This window comes from Rhodnius prolixus, unplaced genomic scaffold, assembly GCF_049639745.1.
Source record: "Rhodnius prolixus isolate KJV_2025 unplaced genomic scaffold, Rpr scaffold_8, whole genome shotgun sequence".
In the NCBI taxonomy this organism is placed as follows: domain Eukaryota; kingdom Metazoa; phylum Arthropoda; class Insecta; order Hemiptera; family Reduviidae; genus Rhodnius; species Rhodnius prolixus.
The window spans coordinates 7237396-7263906 of record NW_027411593.1 but is presented as its reverse complement, the minus strand read 5'-3'; the positions used below and the strand labels follow the sequence as shown (position 1 = coordinate 7263906).

At 33.5% G+C, this 26511-nt stretch overlaps 1 protein-coding gene across 3 annotated transcripts in view; it reads right to left on the bottom strand.

The window, feature by feature from the left end:
• LOC141450788 (uncharacterized) overlaps positions 1 to 26511 on the bottom strand; it is a 136050-nt gene that overhangs the window by 88401 nt on the left and 21138 nt on the right. Inside the window, exon 1 of one of the 3 annotated variants that reach the window (XM_074121594.1) lies at positions 3123 to 3289. The exons of the other annotated variants lie outside the window; for them this stretch is intronic. The gene's annotated coding sequence lies outside the window, so the exon portion shown is untranslated. Of the gene's footprint in view, positions 1 to 3122; positions 3290 to 26511 lie in introns of those variants that run through there. 3 annotated transcript variants of the gene reach the window in all.

Sequence of the window (26511 nt, the reverse complement as noted above, 5' to 3'; positions counted from 1 at the left end):
CTCCTTAAAATTAAACAGTTTTTATTAACTATAAGTGAAATAACATTTTCAAAGGAATCTGCCGCTAAGCATCCTCCAGAACTGAACAAAGTAAATGAATTTAAAGCTGGAACTCGTCAGACGTTCTGTGAGGTAGGATATATGTTTTATGTAATATTAATATGTAAAATTTTTTTATGTAATATACAAAATATTAACAAAACATTTGATTTGTTGAAGCTTATTTATCTGCCATTGAATTCCTAGAAAATGAAATTTGAAAGTTTGCTTTGTATTTTAAGTAAATTAATTTTTTTTCTAAATAATTTATCGTAAAATCAAAATAGGGTCACTTAAATATTTGAGAAATACCTTAAATAATAATAGGAAAACTAGGCGTTGAGAGTGGAGCTCTATAAATGCCTAATGAGACATGGTACGCAGCAAAGAAACCAAAATTAAGGCTATTTCAAAATTTAGGTGATAAGTCTTGTCATTGCTCTGAAATGGTGCATTTAGAAGCATGCTCAACCAAGCCTATCGCCCAGAAGTGCGCTCTTAATGGAATTATCACTAGAAAATTCTTCAAATAAAAAGTTGTGCGCAAAAGTATGCCAATTTATTGGAATATAATTGGAAAATTATTGGAGCTAGTGTCAAAAATATCTCTGAAAGATGTAAAAATGATTCCAGTCAATCGATACTGAAGACGGTGGTGCAAGATTTTGATTTAAAAAAAAGAACCTTAATTGACGCTTTCTTGTATCAATTTAACGAAATGTCAAATTAAAATTTAAAAAAAAAAACGAGTTACTCTAGAGAAAAAAAAAATCATTTAACTACAAAAAGAAATGTTACATAAGGAACTCATAATGAATATTTCTGGTCAGTAGTCAAGTCGAAAATCCGCCCAATTGGAATACTCACTAAGACTAAAAATAAAAGTTATTTTTAATCCAGATTTGGAATGAGTAGTCAATTAAACTTTTGAAAATAACCTTCCGTACTTTTAAAGTAAACTTCCTAGTTGGTTACCAAGCGTTGAAACTAAAAAAAAGAAGTTTTTAAAAGCTATCTGTCAAATGCCAAAATTTAAACTGTAATTCATCATTTTTACATTCTCAAATTAAATTTAGTTCTATTTATTTTCTAGGGAAGTTAACTTTTAAATAAACTAGTAAATAAGAAAAAAATATCTGACATTCATACGCTTTTTGTACTCTACACTATTTACTCTACAAATTCTAACTTGTGAATTTCCATTTCACATGTGTACTAAATTTGGCTTCCTCATAAAAAGGTGGGTTTTTCAGGGCAGCGTGCCTCAGTTTTCCGAAGGACAACTCCCTGAAAATATATTTTCATTGTACAAAAAAAAAAATTCATACTAAAGGGTCAGGTCTTTATCTGGGTTAAGGTAGCTTACTCTATTTTCCAAAGTCAGATTATTTTTAACGTTATACAAATTGTAAATCTGCTAAATTATCGAAATGATCCTTTGAAAGGAACCTACCTCATCACTGATTTTCCTACATTCTAGCGAGTAACCCCTTTGAACTTTTTCATCTGTCAGTGGTCTGGGTTCCCACCTGCGACTTACTGTTTCGTTCTTTGATGATAAAATGATCCCTTGGACACTACATAAAACCCCTCTCAAGTCAAACAATCTACCACACATCGCTCCTCATCCGGGGAAAGAAAGAAAGAAAGAACACAGATGAAGACAGATACTTGATTTTGTCTGTTTACGATCTCCAAAATATTCTAAACTAGCCTTCAGGACTCTGATAAGAGGACGACTCTAGAATTAATTATTCTCTAACTTAATGAGAGTAAAGATTTGATATTCTATTGAAGAGGAGTCGAGTTGTTGGCTCAACGAGAATTTAAGTTACAAAAAATGACGAACTGTAAGCTTAAAATTTCCAAATAGTTCTAAACTAACCTTCACGACTCTGATAAGAGGACGACTCTAGAATTAATTATTCTCTAACTTAAAGCGTGTAAAGATTTGATCAGCTATTGGAGAGGAGTCGAGTTGTTGGCTCAACGAGAATTTAAGTTACAAAAAATAATGAACCTTCAGCATAAAAGATGAGTAAACAAACGATTTTTTTATTATGACGAGATAAAAAAACAACACTCTGATAAGAAGAGCTACCTTTTTCCTGTTGCTGAAAATTAATTTCTGTGAATTCTAAGCCAATTAGAATGTGAGTGAAATTGTTGATTGAAGAAAAATGTCTTAGTTTTTAGTAAGCCCCCAAGAGCGTTTAACTTTGTCTGCTAGACTACCGAGATAGCTTTAATAAGACTTAGATTAGCCTTATTCATTTTGACACCCACAAATTCCTCTGTCTAGAAGCCGTTAATACCATAAAATCGCCTGATAATGACGATCCACGTTGCGAACCCTCTCTTTCTCATAAGAAACATTGTTGAAGATGTGTTTCAGAGTTTTCCTGTCTGCGGTTAGATCCAAATTTGGATCTGCCTCCAACTGCTCATAGCTGTGGATATGCTCCGCTAGGTCTGAATTAGATGGAAGATTGCCTCTTTAATTGCCGGACTGCCAAGGCTTTGGCTACAACTAGGATGTAGATATTCGATAATGGAAAAATTATTCCTAACCAAAGGACCTCGAAACTTGAATTTAATAAGACTTAAAAGAAAGCAATAATATATTTGTCTGTACTAAGAAGAACTTTGTATTCTAATAGTCTTATCTATTACAACTAAATGCTTTCCTTAAAAATAACAAGTTGTGAATGTGTCAAGGTTTTTAAACATCTTTATATAGGAATCAGAAAGAATCTAGGGTAACAAAATATGTAATATTTCAGTCATGATGACTTATAAACAGACATAACAGAGGTCCAATAGTCAGTATACTCATCTTAAATATAACCGAATGATTCTATTTCTACTGAAGTTGTATTTGTCTAAACAATTTTAACATCGTTTACAAGTGATATTCACAATTTATTTTATTTTATTACAAAAATAATTTAAAAAAAATTAACTGAGTGTAAAACATGAAAGTGGACAAATAAAATCTGCAATGACTGTTTTCTATTCTCACAAAATTTATTCGGAAAATTACGTTCATCAATTCTTCAGACGAAAATATAGAATATACGTACATATTATTTCCTTCACCCTTTTCTTAAAAGTCCTTATATGCTTCATTACATAAACAACACCCCTACACATAAATTTATCCAAATTCTTTTTTTATTTAAAACTACACGAAAAATTGGGACAAAAAATACTGTGACATTATCTTTATGAACTGCACTGTCTTTAACAGGTATAATTTGAATGGAATTTTATATGTAACAATTAAGATAAGTGAACAAAGGCAACCTTATATAACAAATTATTAAAGGGTAAAAGAATTTGGACATAAATTTCTTATACTTGATTAAATAACTATTTTTATGTAAGAATTAAGTAATTTTTAGATGAAATTATGTTTAAACCTGTTGCTTAAAACTTAAATAACTTTACTGGGTGCTAGTAAACTTATAAACTTTTCTAGTAAGATTATAATCTTATGAGGTAATTTTAAACTATTTTATATTATTCGAATTATCGATCAATTTTGTTTAAATAAATTCAGAACACAGTTTTTTAGACCATTTTAATTTATTTAATTAAAAAATATTTGTAATAAATAAAAAATTCAGTGAGGAATTCGGTTCATAATTCTACTCATAAAAGCATACCTATAAGATTGACTATTTAAAAGTAGGAAAAAGAAGCTCTCAGCACTTATTTTATGGAAAAAATTGATTTAGAAATAGTTTATTATTATGTAATAATAGATATAAACTATTATTGTACTTACAAAAAGTTCCAAAAAAATATTCCACAGTACTTTTTTACAAAACATTGTTTACTGTAGGATTAGTTTCTAAAATTCCCACCAGGTGGTGAAGCAGTTTAAAATGGTGCGGTTTAAAATCATTTCTACTAGTTTTGAATTATAAGGGAAGTTATTGTTAAACAAATTTTTAAATTTTTAAGTAAAAAATAAAAATAAACAACGTTAAAACAAAAAAATTAAATAGATTTTAAATTGTGATTATGATTCATTGACTAATGTCAATCCATTGAATTCGAGAATGACATTTATTTTTAATTTTAATCGAGCCTTTAAATTAAGTGATATCTTAACGTTTGCAATATTCCAGAAATCATTATTTGCTGAATAATGTTTTTATGTAAAAAAAAATGTTAGGTTTGTATATTGTTTGTGATTGTGATAAATTTATGGATAATTTTATCCTATTGGTGGGTTCCTCGTTTAAGAAGCCTAAAAACTCTTAAATTATTGTCCTTAATTATTAGTAGCATAAAAGTGCCCAATCCTTTAAAAAATAAATATATTTATACACAAATTTGAAATCATTTTTAGATTCTCTTGCTCTACTAATAAGAGCAGATATTTATTTTAATACTGCTGATTTCCGGTTGAATTTCCACTGAGTCCGAAGAAAATGGTTTTTCAAAATTGACCGTTACATGTGTATGCTTGACTCAAAAAGAAATATCGCCGAAACTTTAAATTTGATATTTAACTAAGATACCAAACAGAACTTGGAAAACTCAGGATTTTGGTCAAAATTGGTCAACCGAAAGTATTTTTTCCAAATATATTTTCTCAAAAATGACTTCTAAAACTGTCTTTAAACTTAATGTGATAATTGTTCATCGATTTTCTTCAAAATTTTGGAATTTTATCTCTTATTTGTTTCTAAGTAATGTTATACTGGTGGCTAGATAGTAAAATATACAGTAATAGCACTTGAGAGGAAAACCTAACCATTTCCCTCCTACGGAAGTGTCCTTACTCGAATTGTCCTTGAAAAGTGTTTAAAATAAAATTTATATAGACCTAGATACAATGAGAACATCACGTTAACGAAAAAAGTCGCTGTTCTTCAGAAAAGGGGAAGTCTGCATAACATCGCTTTGGACCAGTCTGTCTGCCCTCAGTCAGGCAAAGAACTGTTTGGATAATTATTACTGGAAAAAAATCAACAGGCGTGCTTCGGCCTAAGTAAGGATGAATTCCGTTTTATCTAAGGAAGACTCTGTCATCTGGATAGTTACCAAGTGCTTGAAGGAGGACATATTCTCTTTGGAACTCTCTTAGAGGTGCTTTAGGGATTTGCTCGGTACCAGTAAAAAAAAAAATTTAAAAAAAGCACGACAGATCTTAAAAAGACGCAGTGCACTGGTATCTTCTTCTTCTTCCCCTGGTGCTACAGTCCTATAGTAGGACCTGGACCTCATATAAGAGAGAGTGCCACTCTTCCCTATCCTCGGTTTTTAGGCGCCATCTTCTTACACCCACCTTTCGAAGATCTCTTTCTACGTCATCTAACCATCTTATCCTGGGACGACCTCTACGTCTTGCGCCTCCCGGGTGTCCATATAATACTTTTCTAGGAACTCGGTGATGGGGCATCCGTTCAACATGGCCGAGCTCCCTCAGCCTGCCTTTTTTGATACAAGAAACTATGTCGGGTTCACTGGTATACCCTGAGAAAAATAGATTGGAATTTTTCATTGAAAAAATTGTGTTAGCTAGATTAATTTTTAGGAAATTAAAGCTTAATATCTCTGTAATTTAGTTTTTCCATAAAAAGAATACCAAATGACGCATATTATGTTTCAAAAGTTATTTTCTTCTAATCAAAAATTATCATTAGTAGCAAGCATTTGTCACATCATAATCAGATTGACTCATTGGTCACAAATATCAAGGGCGTAACGGAAATAAATTATTAAAAATGCCTTGGAATACCTATCTATTAAATAATGGACAAGGAGATATTGTTTATTGTTGTTGCAACACTTAGCAGAGTGTAAATTAATTTGAGCTGGATGAGTCTGATTAGAATAGCCTTTCTTAAAGATGTTTACTTCCTGAACATTTGTGAGGAGGAAGTTATTCATTGTTAATCAATAAATTGCAACGTAGTATCTGGTAAATTGTAGTTAAGAATCTGGAACAAAAATAGTAATACTTTTTTGGATTAAAAAAAAATTAGAATTTTTGTACAAATTCAAAACTATTCTCCTTTTTTAATCTAATTAAATTTAATTTAATTTTCATGAACTCTTTCTAATCTTTTAATTTACTTTAAATGAAAACCTTATTTCAATTTTTTTTTGTATTAATAGCTTGTTACTGTCCTTTGAGTAATGAATATAGAAAGAAAATCATTACTAAATTATTCCAGAGATGTCGTTCGCGTCTGCAAGAGATTTTGTTAGTTTTTATTCACTTCAATAACTATTTTAAATTTTTCAAAATCATTTTGTAATTTCTACCTTCTATATTTTGTTATAATTAAAAAATACTTTGCATATATTTTTACTGCAATGTGATTTGAAAAAAAAAAATGCGTTCCTTCTTATTACGAATGACTTAAACAGTAGTTACCACTCGTAATTAAGTAATACTACTACTCGTAATTACTTAAACAGTGATCTATTCTAAAATTTAAGGTCTATAAAAAACTAAAATTTAAAAATCTTGGCAGAAGAAAAGAGTATGTACTATTAAACCTGAATAATTTATGCACTAATTATCAAGCTGAAACATTAGCTAATTTAGAGGTCACTGATTGGATAGCTGTTAATTGTTGGATAGATAAGATATCACTTTAGCTATCAGGTCCGGGAGGGCCCTGGAAAGACGCTTTTATTTTTACTAAGTGATAGAAGTGGAGAGTGGAATCTCCTTGAACTTGCTGACTCAAACAAAATTGTAGATCAGCATTGTTAAAGAGCAATATCAGATTATTTTAGACTTTCTAAAATTAAAGGCCAAAATTAGAAAAAGAAATTATGGATACATGTGAAGAGATGAAGGAAGACGAGTAGTAAAGAGCTAAAAACCACGTAATCATCATTTAAAGAGTGTTTTAGTTGTGAACAATTCCAATGCAATAACTAGCCATGGGCAGTTCTAATAGTATTTGAATAAACCTGCAAACAATAGACTCTGTGATGGTCCAGAGCCCCATATTCTGCAACACACGATTTATTTTTTTTATTTTATGGGAAGCCAACGGTAAAAGAAAACTGTGAAGTTATTTTTCTTCACTTGAGAATCACGGCTACTTAAGCTAAAAAATAAATTAATTTATAAAGAATTCTTTTACATATTTTGCCTTTTTGTGCTAATACTATTTCTCGCTTTACAGAAAAGAACTAATAGTTTTTCTTACGATCTCTTGAGTATACTGGTAAGTAATTGAAAAAAGAAAACCATTTAATCAAATAGAAAGAGATCGAAAACAAAATAAAATAAAAAGGAAATGTCTCAACACAGTTTACTTCTGTGCCAAGGACGATCGTTTACACTGATAATTATCATTCATGCGAATTATGTAACATTTCAATCTGTCTGAATATGGGTAAATTTATGACGCTAAAATCGAATTCTTTTCTAAATCTTTTATACTACGTGATTTACTGGTTATTTTTATTTAACATAGATTTAATGTGAACATAAAACAGAAGATATCACGTAGGTTTTTGCTCAAGATTAAAACATGAATTTTCACTTATAGAGGACTTTCTTTTTTTTTAAGAATTGCTTAAATTGTCCATTATTTATTGTGAATTCGTGAAATAAGCGGTTAGATTTTGTAACATGTTCTTAAGTAAAAGAGTTTTCTTTGTTTTAAATCATTCAAAGTCTGTTTTTTTTAAAAAACTCTCGTCTGACTTCTTAAAATTTGCTTATTTTATATCTATTTTTTGTAAAAGTATTGATGCCAATCAAATGTTAAATTTGAGCAATTTCCTTTTAGAAATTCAAGTAGTAGGCGCATCAAGTAGCCGAGGGAAGTCGAACCATATAAATCGAGTCTAAAAAAAGTTCAGTACGAAACAGAATCAGCCCCGAAGAAGGCTGTGTCAGTCAGTTTCTTCCTCCAAAACTTTATGAAATGGGTATACCCGGCAAAAGTCGACCCAAGTTCCTCAAGATTGAGGAACTAAATCCTTCAAAAATAGCCTTTTTTCTTTTACCAAACTTTAAGTTATCTCAAGATTACAAGATAGACTACAGACAGCTCAAAAGATACTTGTGGATTTTAATGACTAGATTTGTTTAGGAGTGGCTGTAAAGTCAAAAGCTCTACTTTAAAAGTTCTGTTGGGCGTTCTTCAAGCGAGATTGTCATAGGAAGTCTTCTAAGAATTTGCTCCACGGTATTGCACCGTTACCGTGCCATTTAAGCAAGCAATTCCGGCGCAGAAGTAAACGTAAGAAAAGGTTTTCAAGATAAAAATGATTCACATCTTTTTTTTTTGGAAAAATTAGGCTACAACATAAAGGCATTCATTACTTCAAGAAATACCTTATCTCTTGCCTGGTAGCGGAAGTCCAAGGTGCCGACTTTAACGGCACAAGTAGATTGTCTTTGCAAGATGCGGCAACTAGGGAAGTGAAGTGGTCGACGATCTGGGTAGCAATTAGGAAGCTACGACCTGTTTCTCTCGTAAACGTACTAACCAAGTTACCAATTTTTTTATAAGCTATGGCAGAGAAGCATGACAAACACCGTCAATAAGACGGAAGACCCTCTGGGTAGCAGTTTCCGGACAAATCTTGTAAAAGTCTAAAATATCAAACTCGGTTAGAGTTAACTGCAGTTAGCCTCTTTTGTGGTTTTGGGTCCGCTGTGCTGGATAACATCTTTGATTTTCTTTGATTATCGTTTCTGGTTTGTTTTAGATTTTTATCCATTATCACAGATTATTTAAACAGTTTAGTGTAAGTAGTGCATGCTTAGTATTCTGACAGAAACAAAATGGAAGTCACAATCTACACTAAAACAATTAATCAACATCTGATGATGGATACAAATATGAAACGCGAGATAAACGGTAGTAACAATTACCAACTTTAAAAGTTCTGTAACTCACTGGGGAAAATAAAAAATGAATACAAGAATTTATGAACATTCCTCTCTTTAAAATGAATAGTCTTAACAACTTCTTCATTAAGAAAACCACGCTTTTTATTATTATGTTAACGTACCATTTTCTTCGATGTTAAAACGTAAATAATACGCTACGTTTTATACAATCAAACAATGTATATAATTAAGCAGAGAAAGTGTATGTACGAGTATAATAGCAAGCTTTTTTTAAAGTAAATACAAATTTCTTTTTTTTATTATTAAATGATTCCCTATTTTTAGTGTGGGAATTTTTTTACGTTTAATACGGCGACTTAGTTCCATTATTATTGAGACAAAAATGTAACAGCCAAAAAGATGAGATGAGGAATAGTCTTTTCAGTTTCCAGCTTTCACGTTTCTAAACTTTTTTGGACCAAGTAGAGGCCTTCCTCAAAGACACGAGTATCTGCAAAAATGAAGCATAGAAGGCAAACTTATTTTACCTGTTAAGCAATTATTGTGATAATGTCCAATTTTCGATTTCGAGCGGAAAGGTCCCCCTGAGTCTAAACAATTCTAAAAAAAAAATTGATTTCGAGTACAAACCCAGCTGTTTTTCTCTTCCAAGGAACTTCTTAAGAGTTTACTGCCCGATAATGGAGAGTGATGTCTGTAACTAGAGAACACTTCGATAATGACGCGCCTTAAAATTCAGTTATATTTGAGAAATCATCAATTTTGGTCTAAATTTTATGAAAAAATTTGGATAAAAAAAACTCGTTTAGTTATAAAATGAAAAATCACTTCTAAAATTGATTTTTAAACCTGCTTTTAACCAATATTGTATTTAAAAAAAAACTACATATCTTTTGCTAATATCTAACCAATAAATGAGCTAGAAGTTTGCACTTGTGCAGTTGCATAATTCCTTGTTTAATTATTTATAATAGGGGCACCAGCTGGTTAATAAATTTTAAATAAGTTACATATTTTTATAGAAAGTGTACATATTTTATGAGGGCATAAGGGGAGAAGTAGATTACCTTGAATTATTTGGGTTGAAAGAATAATTTAGAAGATGTTATTATAAAGAAATTGGTATTCTTTAACTTTAAAAAAAGAAAAAACTTTCAAGTTTTGGTTCAATTGTCGGACTACGTGACAAAGGAAATATAAGTTAACAGTTCATATTTTACGTCATAGCTTGCTTTTTTTTTTTTAATAAGGCGGTGAGGATCAATGATAACCAAACACACAGCGGTTTTAAACTAAATGTTAACTTATATCTTGCAATATTGATTTAAGTATCATTGCTTTAAACCATTGTAACACGCAGTATCTCAGACCGGATGTGGACTTTTATCTATCCTTCATCAGTTTGGTGACGAGATTTCCACTTCATTCTCGTTACACTTGATGAATGGTTAATTTTATTTATTTAAATATTTGGTTCAGGTCTTAAATGCTTTCATTTCATTGTTTTTTGTTTTTTTTTTAAACAGAAAATAAAAAACTCCAGGAAAACTTATGAAGATTTCCCTTTTGTGCCTCTTTGGGAAACTATAATTCTATAACTCGCCAAAGTAGAGTGTACAAGGTAAGTGTGGCTAAAATTACAATATTAGAAACCGGAAATAAGAAAATTCCAACAAAGTATATGAAGATATTAAATTTTTCTATTTTTTTTGAGAAAATCTAAATCTCAAACTATCTAACATAAGACACATAATGTATGCCAAGCTTGTAAATACAAATAAAGAAAATCTAGTAAAACTAACGAAGCTTTTTTCTATTTTTCTCTACTTTTGATAACCTTAGATCCCAAACTAGCTAACCCGAGTTATACATTGTACGCCTGGCTTGAAAATACAAAAAGCAAGAAGCAGCAATTAAAGAAATTCTAGTAAAACAAAGAAAGATTCATTTACTTTTCTCTATTTTGATACCCTTTGAGTCCAAAACTAGCCAACCCTAGCTGTACAATACACGCCTAGCTTGAAAATACAAAGTACGAAGCCGAAAACCAGGAAATTATAGAAAAACTAAGAACGAATAGTCTTCTATTCATTATTATGAGAACCTCAAGATCCCAAACAGGCCGTCCTTTAATGTACAATTTATACCTAGATTAAAAATAAAAAGCTAGCAACACAAAATAAGGAATATCTTGTTAAACATCGAAAGATTTGTCAATTTTTCTAAATTTGAATATCCTTTCTATCCAAAAATAGCCAATCAAAGCTTTATATTCTACGCCTGGCTTGCAAATACAAAGTATGAAGCACCAAACCAGGAAAAACTAAAAAAACTAAGAATGAACCCTCTTATTTTCTCTATTTTGAGAACTTATAGGTACAAAACTAGCCATCCTAAGCTGTACATTATACACCTATCTTGAAAATACAATGTAAGAAGCTGAAAACCAGGAAATTCTAGTCAAACTAAGGAAGATTGGTCAATTTTTTCGGTCTTTTATTACATTAAGATCAAAAAGTAGCCAGTCCAGGCTGTACATTATACGCCTAGCTTTAAAATACAAAGTAAATAGCAGGAAACGAGGAAAATCTAGTAAAACTAAGGAAGATTGCTCTATTTTTCCTTTCTTTTATTACCTTATGATCCAAAACTAGCCAACCCAAATTCTACATTCTACGCCAGGCTTGAAAATACAATGTAAGAAGCTGGAAACAAGGAAATTCTAGTAAAACTAAGGAAGATTGGTCTATTTTTCCTTCCTTTTATTACCATAAGATCCAAAAGTAGCCAACCTAAGCTGTATATTATACCCCTGGCTAGAAAATACAAAGTAACAAGCTGGAAAGGAGGAAAATCTCGAAAAACTAAGGGAGATTGGTCTATTTTTCCTTTCTTTTTATTACCATAAAATACAAAACTAGCCAGCCCAGGCAGTACATTATACTCCTGGCTTGAAAATACAAAGTAAGAAGCTGGAAACGAGGACAATCTAGTAAAACTAAGGGAGATTGGACTATTTTTCCTTACTTTTATTACCTTAAGATCCAAAAGTAGCCAGCCCAGGCTGTACATTATACTCCTGGTTTGAAAATACAAAGTAAGAAGCTGGAAACGAGGATAATCTGGTAAAACTAAGGGAGATTGCTCTATTCTTCCTTTCTCTTATTACCTTATGATCCAAATCTAGCCAGCCCTAGCTGTACATTGTACACCTGGCTTGAAATTACAAAGTACGAAGCTGGAAACCAGGAAATTTTAGAAAAACTAGGAACGAATAGCCTTCTATTCCTTATTTTGAGAACCTCAAGATCCCAAACGAGGCCGCCTTTAGTGTACTGTGTATACCTAGATTAAAAATAAAAAGTTAGTAACACAAAATAAGGAATATCTTGTTAAACATCGAAATGTTAGACTATTTTTCAAAATTCCAATAACCTTTAGATCCAAAACTAGCCAATCAAAGCTTTATATGCTACGCCTGGCTTGCAAATACAAATTATGAAGCAGCAAACAAGGATAAACTGGGAAAACTAAGTATGATCCCTCTTATTTTCTCTATTAAGAGAACTATTAGGTACAAAACTACCCAACCTTAGCTGTAAATTATACGCCTGGCTTGAAAATGCAAAGTATGAAGCTGGAAGCAAGGAAATTCTGTCAAACGAAGGAAGATTGCTCGGTTTTTCCGTTCTTTTATTACCTTAATATCCAAAAGTAGGCAGTCCAGGCTGTACATTATACGCCTAGCTTTAAAATACAACGTAAATAGCAGGAAACGAGGAAAATTTAGTAAAACTAAGGAAGATTGCTCTATTTTTCCTTTCTCTAATTACCTTATGATCCAAATCTAGCAAGCCCTAGCTGTACATTGTACACCTGGCTTGAAATTACAAAGTACGAAGCTGGAAACCAGGAAATTTTAGAAAAACGAAGGAAGATTGCTCGGTTTTTCCGTTCTTTTATTACCTTATGATCCAAAAGTAGCCAGTCCAGGCTGTACATTATACGAATGGCTTGAAAATGCAATGTAAGAAGGTGGAAACTAGAAAATTCTAGTCAAACGAAGGAAGATTAGCCTATATTTCCGTTCTTTTATTGCCTTAAGATTCAAATGTAGCCAGCCCAGGCTGTATATTATACGCCTGCCTTGAAAATACAGTGTAAGAAGCTGGAAACAAGTAAATTCTAGTCAAACTAAGTTAGATTAGTCAATTTGTCCTATCTTTTATTACCATAAGATTGAATACTAGCCAACCTAAGCTGTATATTATACCCCTGGCTAGAAAATACAAAGTAACAAGCTGGAAACGAGGAAAATCTCGTAAAACTAAGGGAGATTGGTCTATTTTTCCTTCCTTTTATTACCATAAGATCCAAAACTAGCCAACCTAAGCTGTATATTATACCCCTGGCTAGAAAATACAAAGTAACAAGCTGGAAACGAGGAAAATCTCGTAAAACTATTGGTCTATTTTTCCTTTCTTTTTATTACCATAAAATACAAAACTAGCCAGCCCAGGCAGTACATTATACTCCTGGCTTGAAAATACAAAGTAAGAAGCTGGAAACGAGGACAATCTAGTAAAACTAAGGGAGATTGGACTATTTTTCCTTACTTTTATTACCTTAAGATCCAAAAGTAGCCAGCCCAGGCTGTACATTGCACACTTAGCTTTAAAATACAAAGTAAGAAGCTGGAAACGAGGAAAATCTCGTAAAACTAAGGGAGATTGGTCTATTTTTCCTTCCTTTTATTACCATAAGATCCAAAACTAGCCAACCTAAGCTGTATATTATACCCCTGGCTAGAAAATACAAAGTAACAAGCTGGAAACGAGGAAAATCTCGTAATACTAAGGGAGATTGGTCTATTTTTCCTTCCTTTTATTACCATAAGATCCAAAACTAGCCAACCTAAGCTGTATATTATACCCCTGGCTAGAAAATACAAAGTAAGAAGCTGGAAACGAGGAAAATCTCGTAAAACTAAGGGAGATTGGTCTATTTTTACTTCCTTTTATTACCATAAGATCCAAAACTAGCCAACCTAAGCTGTATATTATACCCCTGGCTAGAAAATACAAAGTAACAAGCTGGAAACGAGGAAAATCTCGTAAAACTAAGGGAGATTGGTCTATTTTTCCTTCCTTTTATTACCATAAGATCCAAAACTAGCCAACCTAAGCTGTATATTATACCCCTGGCTAGAAAATACAAAGTAACAAGCTGGAAACGAGGAAAATCTCGTAAAACTATTGGTCTATTTTTCCTTTCTTTTTATTACCATAAAATACAAAACTAGCCAGCCCAGGCAGTACATTATACTCCTGGCTTGAAAATACAATGTAAGAAGCTGAAAACCAGGAAATTCTAGTCAAACTAAGGAAGATTGGTCAATTTTTTCGGTCTTTTATTACATTAAGATCCAAAAGTAGCCAGCCCAGGCTGTACATTGCACACTTAGCTTTAAAATACAAAGTAAGAAGCTGGAAACGAGGAAAATCTCGTAAAACTAAGGGAGATTGGTCTATTTTTCCTTCCTTTTATTACCATAAGATCCAAAACTAGCCAACCTAAGCTGTATATTATACCCCTGGCTAGAAAATACAAAGTAACAAGCTGGAAACGAGGAAAATCTCGTAAAACTAAGGGAGATTGGTCTATTTTTCCTTCCTTTTATTACCATAAGATCCAAAACTAGCCAACCTAAGCTGTATATTATACCCCTGGCTAGAAAATACAAAGTAAGAAGCTGGAAACGAGGAAAATCTCGTAAAACTAAGGGAGATTGGTCTATTTTTACTTCCTTTTATTACCATAAGATCCAAAACTAGCCAACCTAAGCTGTATATTATACCCCTGGCTAGAAAATACAAAGTAACAAGCTGGAAACGAGGAAAATCTCGTAAAACTAAGGGAGATTGGTCTATTTTTCCTTCCTTTTATTACCATAAGATCCAAAACTAGCCAACCTAAGCTGTATATTATACCCCTGGCTAGAAAATACAAAGTAACAAGCTGGAAACGAGGAAAATCTCGTAAAACTATTGGTCTATTTTTCCTTTCTTTTTATTACCATAAAATACAAAACTAGCCAGCCCAGGCAGTACATTATACTCCTGGCTTGAAAATACAATGTAAGAAGCTGCAAACCAGGAAATTCTAGTCAAACTAAGGAAGATTGGTCAATTTTTTCGGTCTTTTATTACATTAAGATCCAAAAGTAGCCAGTCCAGGCTGTACATTATACGCCTAGCTTTAAAATACAAAGTAAATAGCAGGAAACGAGGAAAATCTAGTAAAACTAAGGAAGATTGCTCTATTTTTCCTTTCTTTTATTACCTTATGATCCAAAACTAGCCAACCCAAATTCTACATTCTACGCCAGGCTTGAAAATACAATGTAAGAAGCTGGAAACAAGGAAATTCTAGTAAAACTAAGGAAGATTGGTCTATTTTTCCTTCCTTTTATTACCATAAGATCCAAAAGTAGCCAACCTAAGCTGTATATTATACCCCTGGCTAGAAAATACAAAGTAACAAGCTGGAAAGGAGGAAAATCTCGAAAAACTAAGGGAGATTGGTCTATTTTTCCTTTCTTTTTATTACCATAAAATACAAAACTAGCCAGCCCAGGCAGTACATTATACTCCTGGCTTGAAAATACAAAGTAAGAAGCTGGAAACGAGGACAATCTAGTAAAACTAAGGGAGATTGGACTATTTTTCCTTACTTTTATTACCTTAAGATCCAAAAGTAGCCAGCCCAGGCTGTACATTATACTCCTGGTTTGAAAATACAAAGTAAGAAGCTGGAAACGAGGATAATCTGGTAAAACTAAGGGAGATTGCTCTATTCTTCCTTTCTCTTATTACCTTATGATCCAAATCTAGCCAGCCCTAGCTGTACATTGTACACCTGGCTTGAAATTACAAAGTACGAAGCTGGAAACCAGGAAATTTTAGAAAAACTAGGAACGAATAGCCTTCTATTCCTTATTTTGAGAACCTCAAGATCCCAAACGAGGCCGCCTTTAGTGTACTGTGTATACCTAGATTAAAAATAAAAAGTTAGTAACACAAAATAAGGAATATCTTGTTAAACATCGAAATGTTAGACTATTTTTCAAAATTCCAATAACCTTTAGATCCAAAACTAGCCAATCAAAGCTTTATATGCTACGCCTGGCTTGCAAATACAAATTATGAAGCAGCAAACAAGGATAAACTGGGAAAACTAAGTATGATCCCTCTTATTTTCTCTATTAAGAGAACTATTAGGTACAAAACTACCCAACCTTAGCTGTAAATTATACGCCTGGCTTGAAAATGCAAAGTATGAAGCTGGAAGCAAGGAAATTCTGTCAAACGAAGGAAGATTGCTCGGTTTTTCCGTTCTTTTATTACCTTAATATCCAAAAGTAGGCAGTCCAGGCTGTACATTATACGCCTAGCTTTAAAATACAACGTAAATAGCAGGAAACGAGGAAAATTTAGTAAAACTAAGGAAGATTGCTCTATTTTTCCTTTCTCTAATTACCTTATGATCCAAATCTAGCAAGCCCTAGCTGTACATTGTACACCTGGCTTGAAATTACAAAGTACGAAGCTGGAAACCAGGAAATTTTAGAAAAACGAAGGAAGATTGCTCGGTTTTTCCGTTCTTTTATTACCTTATGATCCAAAAGTAGCCAGTCCAGGCTGTACATTATACGAATGGCTTGAAAATGCAATGTAAGAAGGTGGAAACTAGAAAATTCTAGTCAAACGAAGGAAGATTAGCCTATATTTCCGTTCTTTTATTGCCTTAAGATTCAAATGTAGCCAGCCCAGGCTGTATATTATACGCCTGCCTTGAAAATACAGTGTAAGAAGCTGGAAACAAGTAAATTCTAGTCAAACTAAGTTAGATTAGTCAATTTGTCCTATCTTTTATTACCATAAGATTGAATACTAGCCAACCTAAGCTGTATATTATACCCCTGGCTAGAAAATACAAAGTAACAAGCTGGAAACGAGGAAAATCTCGTAAAACTAAGGGAGATTGGTCTATTTTTCCTTCCTTTTATTACCATAAGATCCAAAACTAGCCAACCTAAGCTGTATATTATACCCCTGGCTAGAAAATACAAAGTAACAAGCTGGAAACGAGGAAAATCTCGTAAAACTATTGGTCTATTTTTCCTTTCTTTTTATTACCATAAAATACAAAACTAGCCAGCCCAGGCAGTACATTATACTCCTGGCTTGAAAATACAAAGTAAGAAGCTGGAAACGAGGACAATCTAGTAAAACTAAGGGAGATTGGACTATTTTTCCTTACTTTTATTACCTTAAGATCCAAAAGTAGCCAGCCCAGGCTGTACATTGCACACTTAGCTTTAAAATACAAAGTAAGAAGCTGGAAACGAGGAAAATCTCGTAAAACTAAGGGAGATTGGTCTATTTTTCCTTCCTTTTATTACCATAAGATCCAAAACTAGCCAACCTAAGCTGTATATTATACCCCTGGCTAGAAAATACAAAGTAAGAAGCTGGAAACGAGGAAAATCTCGTAAAACTAAGGGAGATTGGTCTATTTTTCCTTCCTTTTATTACCATAAGATCCAAAACTAGCCAACCTAAGCTGTATATTATACCCCTGGCTAGAAAATACAAAGTAAGAAGCTGGAAACGAGGAAAATCTCGTAAAACTAAGGGAGATTGGTCTATTTTTCCTTCCTTTTATTACCATAAGATCCAAAACTAGCCAACCTAAGCTGTATATTATACCCCTGGCTAGAAAATACAAAGTAACAAGCTGGAAACGAGGAAAATCTCGTAAAACTAAGGGAGATTGGTCTATTTTTCCTTCCTTTTATTACCATAAGATCCAAAACTAGCCAACCTAAGCTGTATATTATACCCCTGGCTAGAAAATACAAAGTAAGAAGCTGGAAACGAGGAAAATCTCGTAAAACTAAGGGAGATTGGTCTATTTTTCCTTCCTTTTATTACCATAAGATCCAAAACTAGCCAACCTAAGCTGTATATTATACCCCTGGCTAGAAAATACAAAGTAACAAGCTGGAAACGAGGAAAATCTCGTAAAACTAAGGGAGATTGGTCTATTTTTCCTTCCTTTTATTACCATAAGATCCAAAACTAGCCAACCTAAGCTGTATATTATACCCCTGGCTAGAAAATACAAAGTAACAAGCTGGAAACGAGGAAAATCTCGTAAAACTATTGGTCTATTTTTCCTTTCTTTTTATTACCATAAAATACAAAACTAGCCAGCCCAGGCAGTACATTATACTCCTGGCTTGAAAATACAAAGTAAGAAGCTGGAAACGAGGACAATCTAGTAAAACTAAGGGAGATTGGACTATTTTTCCTTACTTTTATTACCTTAAGATCCAAAAGTAGCCAGCCCAGGCTGTACATTGCACACTTAGCTTTAAAATACAAAGTAAGAAGCTGGAAACGAGGAAAATAAAGTAAAACTAAGGATGATTGCACAATTTTCCCTATCTTTTATTACGTTAAGATCGATAACTAGCCAACCTAAGCTGTACAATATACCCCTGGCTTGAAAATACAAAGTAACAAGCTGGAAACGAGGACAATCTAGTAAAACTAAGGGAGATTGGACTATTTTTCCTTACTTTTATTACCTTAAGATCTAAAAGTAGCCAGCCCAGGCTGTACATTGCACACTTAGCTTTAAAATACAAAGTAAGAAGCTGGAAACGAGGAAAATAAAGTAAAACTAAGGATGATTGCACAATTTTCCCTATCTTTTATTACGTTAAGATCGATAACTAGCCAACCTAAGCTGTACAATATACCCCTGGCTTGAAAATACAAAGTAAGAAGCTGGATACGAAGAAAATCTCGTAAAACTAAGGGAGATTGGTCTATTTTTTCTTTTTTTTATTACTTTAAGATCCAAAACTAGCCAACCTAAGCTGTACAATATACCCCTGGCTTGAAAATACAAAGTAAGAAGCTGGATACGAAGAAAATCTCGTAAAACTAAGGGAGATTGGTCTATTTTTTCTTTCTTTTATTACTTTAAGATCCAAAACTAGCCAGCCCAGGCTGTACATTATACTCCTGGTTTGAAAATACAAAGTAAGAAGCTGGAAACGAGGAAAATCGCGTAAAACTAAGGGAGATTGGTCTATTTTTCCTTTCTTTTTATTAACTTAAAATACAAAACTAGCCAGCCCAGACAATACATTATACTCCTGGCTTGAAAATACAAAGTAAGAAGCTGGAAACGAGGAAAATCTGGTAAAACTAAGGGAGATTGGACTATTTTTCCTTTCTCTTATTACCTTATGATCCAAATCTAGCCAGCCCTAGCTGTACATTGTACACCTGGCTTGAAATTACAAAGTACGAAGCTGGAAACCAGGAAATTTTAGAAAAACTAGGAGCGAATAGCATTCTATTCCTTATTTTGAGAACCTCAAGATCCCAAACGAGGCCGCCTTTAGTGTACTGTGTATACCTAGCTTAAAAATAAAAAGTTAGTAACACAAAATAAGGAATATCTTGTTAAACATCGAAATGTTAGACTATTTTTCAAAATTCCAATAAACTTTTGGTCCAAAACTAGCCAATCAAAGCTTTATATGCTACGCCTGGCTTGCAAATACAAATTATGAAGCAGGAAACAAGGATAAACTGGGAAAACTAAGTATGATCCCCTTATTTTCTCTATTAAGAGAACTTTTAGGTACAAAACTACCCAACCTTAGCTGTACATTATACTCCTGGCTTGAAAATACAATGTAAGAAGCTGGAAACAAGGAAATTCTAGTAAAACTAACGCAGATTGCTCTATTTTTCCCTTCTTTTATTACGTTAACATCCAAAAGTAGACAGCCAAGACTGAACATTAAACCCCTGGCATAAAAATACGATGTAAGAAGCTGAAAACCAGGAACTTCCAGTAAAACTGAGGTGGATTGCTCAATTTTCCCTTTTTTTTATTACATTAAGATCGAAAACTAGCCAACCTAAGCTGTACAATATACTCCTGGCTTGAAAATACAAAGTAAGAAGCTGGAAACGAGGAGAATCTAGTAAAACTAAGGGAGATTGGTCTATTTTTCCTTTCTTTTATTAACTTAAGATCCAAGAGTAGCCAGTCCAGGCTGTACATTATACGAATGGCTTGAAAATAAAAAGTAAGAAGCTGGAAACGAGAAAAATCTGGTAAAACTAAGGGAGATTGGACTATTTTTCCTTTCTTTTATTACCTTAAGATCCAAAAGTAGCCAGCCCAGGCTGTACATTGCACACTTAGCTTTAAAATACAAAGTAAGAAGCTGGAAACGAGGAAAATCTCGTAAAACTAAGGATGATTGCTCAATTTTCCCTATCTTTTATTACGTTAAGATCGATAAGTAGCCAACCTAAGCTGTACAATATACCCCTGGCTTGAAAATACAAAGTAAGAAGCTGGAAACGAGGAAAATCTCGTAAAACTAAGGGAGATTGGTATATTTTTCCTTCCTTTTATTACCATAAGATCCAAAACTAGCCAACCTAAGCTGTATATTATACCCCTGGCTAGAAAATACAAAGTAACAAGCTGGAAACGAGGAAAATCTCGTAAAACTAAGGATGATTGCTCAATTTTCCCTATCTTTTATTACGTTAAGATCGATAAGTAGCCAACCTAAGCTGTACAATATACCCCTGGCTTGAAAATACAAAGTAAGAAGCTGGAAACGAGGAAAATCTCGTAAAACTAAGGGAGATTGGTCTATTTTTCCCTTCTGTTATTACCTTAAGATTCAAAACTAACCAACCCAAATTGTACATTGTACGCCAGGCTTGAAAATACAATGTAAGAAGCTGGAAACAAGGAAATTCTAGTAAAACTAACGCAGATTGCTCTATTTTTCCCTTCTTTTATTACGTTAACATCCAAAAGTAGACAGCCAAGACTGAACATTAAACCCCTGGCATAAAAATACGATGTAAGAAGCTGAAAACCAGGAACTTCCAGTAAAACTGAGGTGGATTGCTCAATTTTCCCTTTTTTTTATTACATTAAGATCGAAAACTAGCCAACCTAAGCTGTACAATATACTCCTGGCTTGAAAATACAAAGTAAGAAGCTGGAAACGAGGAGAATCTAGTAAAACTAAGGGAGATTGGTCTATTTTTCCTTTCTTTTATTAACTTAAGATCCAAGAGTAGCCAGTCCAGGCTGTACATTATACGAATGGCTTGAAAATAAAAAGTAAGAAGCTGGAAACGAGGAAAATAAAGTAAAACGAAGGATGATTCCTCAATTTTCCCTTTCTTTTATTACTTTAAGATCCAAAACTAGCCAACCTAAGCTGTACAATATACCCCTGGCTTGAAAATACAAAGTAAGAAGCTGGATACGAAGAAAATCTCGTAAAACTAAGGGAGATTGGTCTATTTTTTCTTTCTTTTATTACTTTAAGATCCAAAACTAGCCAGCCCAGGCTGTACATTATACTCCTGGTTTGAAAATACAAAGTAAGAAGCTGGAAACGAGAAAAATCTGGTAAAACTAAGGGAGATTGGACTATTTTTCCTTTCTTTTATTACCTTAAGATCCAAAAGTAGCCAGCCCAGGCTGTACATTGCACACTTAGCTTTAAAATACAAAGTAAGAAGCTGGAAACGAGGAAAATCTCGTAAAACTAAGGATGATTGCTCAATTTTCCCTATCTTTTATTACGTTAAGATCGATAAGTAGCCAACCTAAGCTGTACAATATACCCCTGGCTTGAAAATACAAAGTAAGAAGCTGGAAACGAGGAAAATCTCGTAAAACTAAGGGAGATTGGTCTATTTTTCCCTTCTGTTATTACCTTAAGATTCAAAACTAACCAACCCAAATTGTACATTGTACGCCAGGCTTGAAAATACAATGTAAGAAGCTGGAAACAAGGAAATTCTAGTAAAACTAACGCAGATTGCTCTATTTTTCCCTTCTTTTATTACGTTAACATCCAAAAGTAGACAGCCAAGACTGAACATTAAACCCCTGGCATAAAAATACGATGTAAGAAGCTGAAAACCAGGAACTTCCAGTAAAACTGAGGTGGATTGCTCAATTTTCCCTTTTTTTTATTACATTAAGATCGAAAACTAGCCAACCTAAGCTGTACAATATACTCCTGGCTTGAAAATACAAAGTAAGAAGCTGGAAACGAGGAGAATCTAGTAAAACTAAGGGAGATTGGTCTATTTTTCCTTTCTTTTATTAACTTAAGATCCAAGAGTAGCCAGTCCAGGCTGTACATTATACGAATGGCTTGAAAATAAAAAGTAAGAAGCTGGAAACGAGGAAAATAAAGTAAAACGAAGGATGATTCCTCAATTTTCCCTTTCTTTTATTACTTTAAGATCCAAAACTAGCCAACCTAAGCTGTACAATATACCCCTGGCTTGAAAATACAAAGTAAGAAGCTGGATACGAAGAAAATCTCGTAAAACTAAGGGAGATTGGTCTATTTTTTCTTTCTTTTATTACTTTAAGATCCAAAACTAGCCAGCCCAGGCTGTACATTATACTCCTGGTTTGAAAATACAAAGTAAGAAGCTGGAAACGAGAAAAATCTGGTAAAACTAAGGGAGATTGGACTATTTTTCCTTTCTTTTATTACCTTAAGATCCAAAAGTAGCCAGCCCAGGCTGTACATTGCACACTTAGCTTTAAAATACAAAGTAAGAAGCTGGAAACGAGGAAAATCTCGTAAAACTAAGGATGATTGCTCAATTTTCCCTATCTTTTATTACGTTAAGATCCAAGAGTAGCTAGTCCAGGCTGTACATTATACGAATGGCTTGAAAATGCAATGTAAGAAGCTGGAAACTAGGAAATTCTCGTAAAACTAAGGGAGATTGATCTATTTTTCCCTTCTGTTATTAGCTTAAGATTCAAAACTAGCCTGCCTCAGCTGTACGAGGGTCGTTTGAAAAGTCCGTGCAAAAATAAAAACTACTTAATTTTTTGGGGTAAACCTTTTTTATTTTTCAACATAGTCTCTTTTTAGGCTTATACACTTCGTCCAACGATGCTCTAGTTTGTTGATCCCTTCCGAATATTAGGATTTGTCCAAGTCTGAAAAATAGCTATTCGTTTCTGCAATCAACTCCTCGTTTGAATAAAATCTTTTTCCCGCCAGCCATTTCTTCATATTGGGGAACAAATAGTAGTCCGAGGGAGCCAAGTCTGGAGAATAGGGGGGATGTGAAACGAGTTGGAACCCTATTTCCAATAATTTTGCGACCACAACTGCTGAGGTGTGAGCTGGTGCGTTGTCGTGATGGAAAAGGACTTTTTTGTGGGCCAATCGTGGGCGTTTTTCTTGCAGCTCGGTTTTCAAACGGTCCAATAACCATGAATAATATGCATTCTGTAATAAGAAGGTGGAAACTAGGAAATTCTAGTCAAAAGAAGGAAGATTAGCCTATATTTCCGTTCTTTTATTGCCTTATGATTCAAAAGTAGCCAGCCCAGGCTGTATATTATACGCCTGTCTTGAAAATACAATGTAAGAAGCTGGAAACAAGTAAATTCTAGTCAAACTAAGTTAGATTAGTCAATTTGTCCTATCTATTATTACCGTAAGATTCAAAACTAGCCAACCCAAACTATACATTGTACGCCACGCTTGAAAATACAAAATAAGAAGCTGGAAACGAAGAAAATCTAGTCAAACTAAGGAGGATTGCTCAATTTTCCCTTTCTTTTATTACGTTAAGATCGAAAACTAGCCAACCTAAGCTGTACAATATACCCCTGGTTTGAAAATACAAAGTAAGAAGCTGGAAACGAGGAAAATCGCGTAAAACTAAGGGAGATTGGTCTATTTTTCCTTTCTTTTTATTAACTTAAAATACAAAACTAGCCAGCCCAGACAATACATTATACTCCTGGCTTGAAAATACAAAGTAAGAAGCTGGAAACGAGGAAAATCTAGTAAAACTAAGGGAGATTGGTCTATTTTTCTTTTCTTTTATTACCTTATGATCCAAAAGTAGCCAGCCCAGTCTGTACATTGTACACGTAGCTATAAAATACAAAGTAAGAAGCTAGAAACGAGGAAAATAAAGTAAAACGAAGGATGATTGCTCAATTTTCCCTTTCTTTTATTACGTTAAGATCGAAAACTAGCCAACCTAAGCTGTGCATTATACTCCTGGTTTGAAAATGCAAAGTAAGAAGCTGGAAACGAGGAAAATCTGGTAAAACTAAGGGAGATTGGAATATTTTTCCTTTCTCTTATTACCTTGTGATCCAAATCTAGCCAGCCCTAGCTGTACATTGTACACCTGGCTTGAAATTACAAAGTACGAAGCTGGAAACCAGGAAATTTTAAAAAAACTAGGAGCGAATAGCATTCTATTCCTTATTTTGAGAACCTCAAGATCCCAAACGAGGCCGCCTTTAGTGTACTGTGTATACCTAGCTTAAAAATAAAAAGTTAGTAACACAAAATAAGGAATATCTTGTTAAACATCGAAATGTTAGACTATTTTTCAAAATTCCAATAAACTTTTGGTCCAAAACTAGCCAATCAAAGCTTTATATGCTACGCCTGGCTTGCAAATACAAATTATGAAGCAGGAAACAAGGATAAACTGGGAAAACTAAGTATGATCCCCTTATTTTCTCTATTAAGAGAACTTTTAGGTACAAAACTACCCAACCTTAGCTGTACATTATACTCCTGGCTTGAAAATACAAAGTAAGAAGCTGGAAACGAGGACAATCTAGTAAAACTAAGGGAGATTGGACTATTTTTCCTTACTTTTATTACCTTAAGATCCAAAAGTAGCCAGCCCAGGCTGTACATTGCACACTTAGCTTTAAAATACAAAGTAAGAAGCTGGAAACGAGGAAAATCTCGTAAAACTAAGGATGATTGCTCAATTTTCCCTATCTTTTATTACGTTAAGATCGATAAGTAGCCAACCTAAGCTGTACAATATACCCCTGGCTTGAAAATACAAAGTAAGAAGCTGGAAACGAGGAAAATCTCGTAAAACTAAGGGAGATTGGTCTATTTTTCCCTTCTGTTATTACCTTAAGATTCAAAACTAACCAACCCAAATTGTACATTGTACGCCAGGCTTGAAAATACAATGTAAGAAGCTGGAAACAAGGAAATTCTAGTAAAACTAACGCAGATTGCTCTATTTTTCCCTTCTTTTATTACGTTAACATCCAAAAGTAGACAGCCAAGACTGAACATTAAACCCCTGGCATAAAAATACGATGTAAGAAGCTGAAAACCAGGAACTTCCAGTAAAACTGAGGTGGATGGCTCAATTTTCCCTTTTTTTTATTACTTTAAGATCGAAAACTAGCCAACCTAAGCTGTACAATATACTCCTGGCTTGAAAATACAAAGTAAGAAGCTGGAAACGAGGAGAATCTAGTAAAACTAAGGGAGATTGGTCTATTTTTCCTTTCTTTTATTAACTTAAGATCCAAGAGTAGCCAGTCCAGGCTGTACATTATACGAATGGCTTGAAAATAAAAAGTAAGAAGCTGGAAACGAGGAAAATAAAGTAAAACGAAGGATGATTGCTCAATTTTCCCTTTCTTTTATTACGTTAAGATCGAAAACTAGCCAACCTAAGCTGTACAATATACCCCTGGCTTGAAAATACAAAGTAAGAAGCTGGATACGAAGAAAATCTCGTAAAACTAAGGGAGATTGGTCTATTTTTTCTTTCTTTTATTACTTTAAGATCCAAAACTAGCCAGCCCAGGCTGTACATTATACTCCTGGTTTGAAAATACAAAGTAAGAAGCTGGAAACGAGAAAAATCTGGTAAAACTAAGGGGGATTGGACTATTTTTCCTTTCTTTTATTACCTTAAGATCCAAAAGTAGCCAGCCCAGGCTGTACATTGCACACTTAGCTTTAAAATACAAAGTAAGAAGCTGGAAACGAGGAAAATCTCGTAAAACTAAGGATGATTGCTCAATTTTCCCTATCTTTTATTACGTTAAGATCGATAAGTAGCCAACCTAAGCTGTACAATATACCCCTGGCTTGAAAATACAAAGTAAGAAGCTGGAAACGAGGAAAATCTCGTAAAACTAAGGGAGATTGGTCTATTTTTCCCTTCTGTTATTACCTTAAGATTCAAAACTAACCAACCCAAATTGTACATTGTACGCCAGGCTTGAAAATACAATGTAAGAAGCTGGAAACAAGGAAATTCTAGTAAAACTAACGCAGATTGCTCTATTTTTCCCTTCTTTTATTACGTTAACATCCAAAAGTAGACAGCCAAGACTGAACATTAAACCCCTGGCATAAAAATACGATGTAAGAAGCTGAAAACCAGGAACTTCCAGTAAAACTGAGGTGGATTGCTCAATTTTCCCTTTTTTTTATTACATTAAGATCGAAAACTAGCCAACCTAAGCTGTACAATATACTCCTGGCTTGAAAATACAAAGTAAGAAGCTGGAAACGAGGAGAATCTAGTAAAACTAAGGGAGATTGGTCTATTTTTCCTTTCTTTTATTAACTTAAGATCCAAGAGTAGCCAGTCCAGGCTGTACATTATACGAATGGCTTGAAAATAAAAAGTAAGAAGCTGGAAACGAGGAAAATAAAG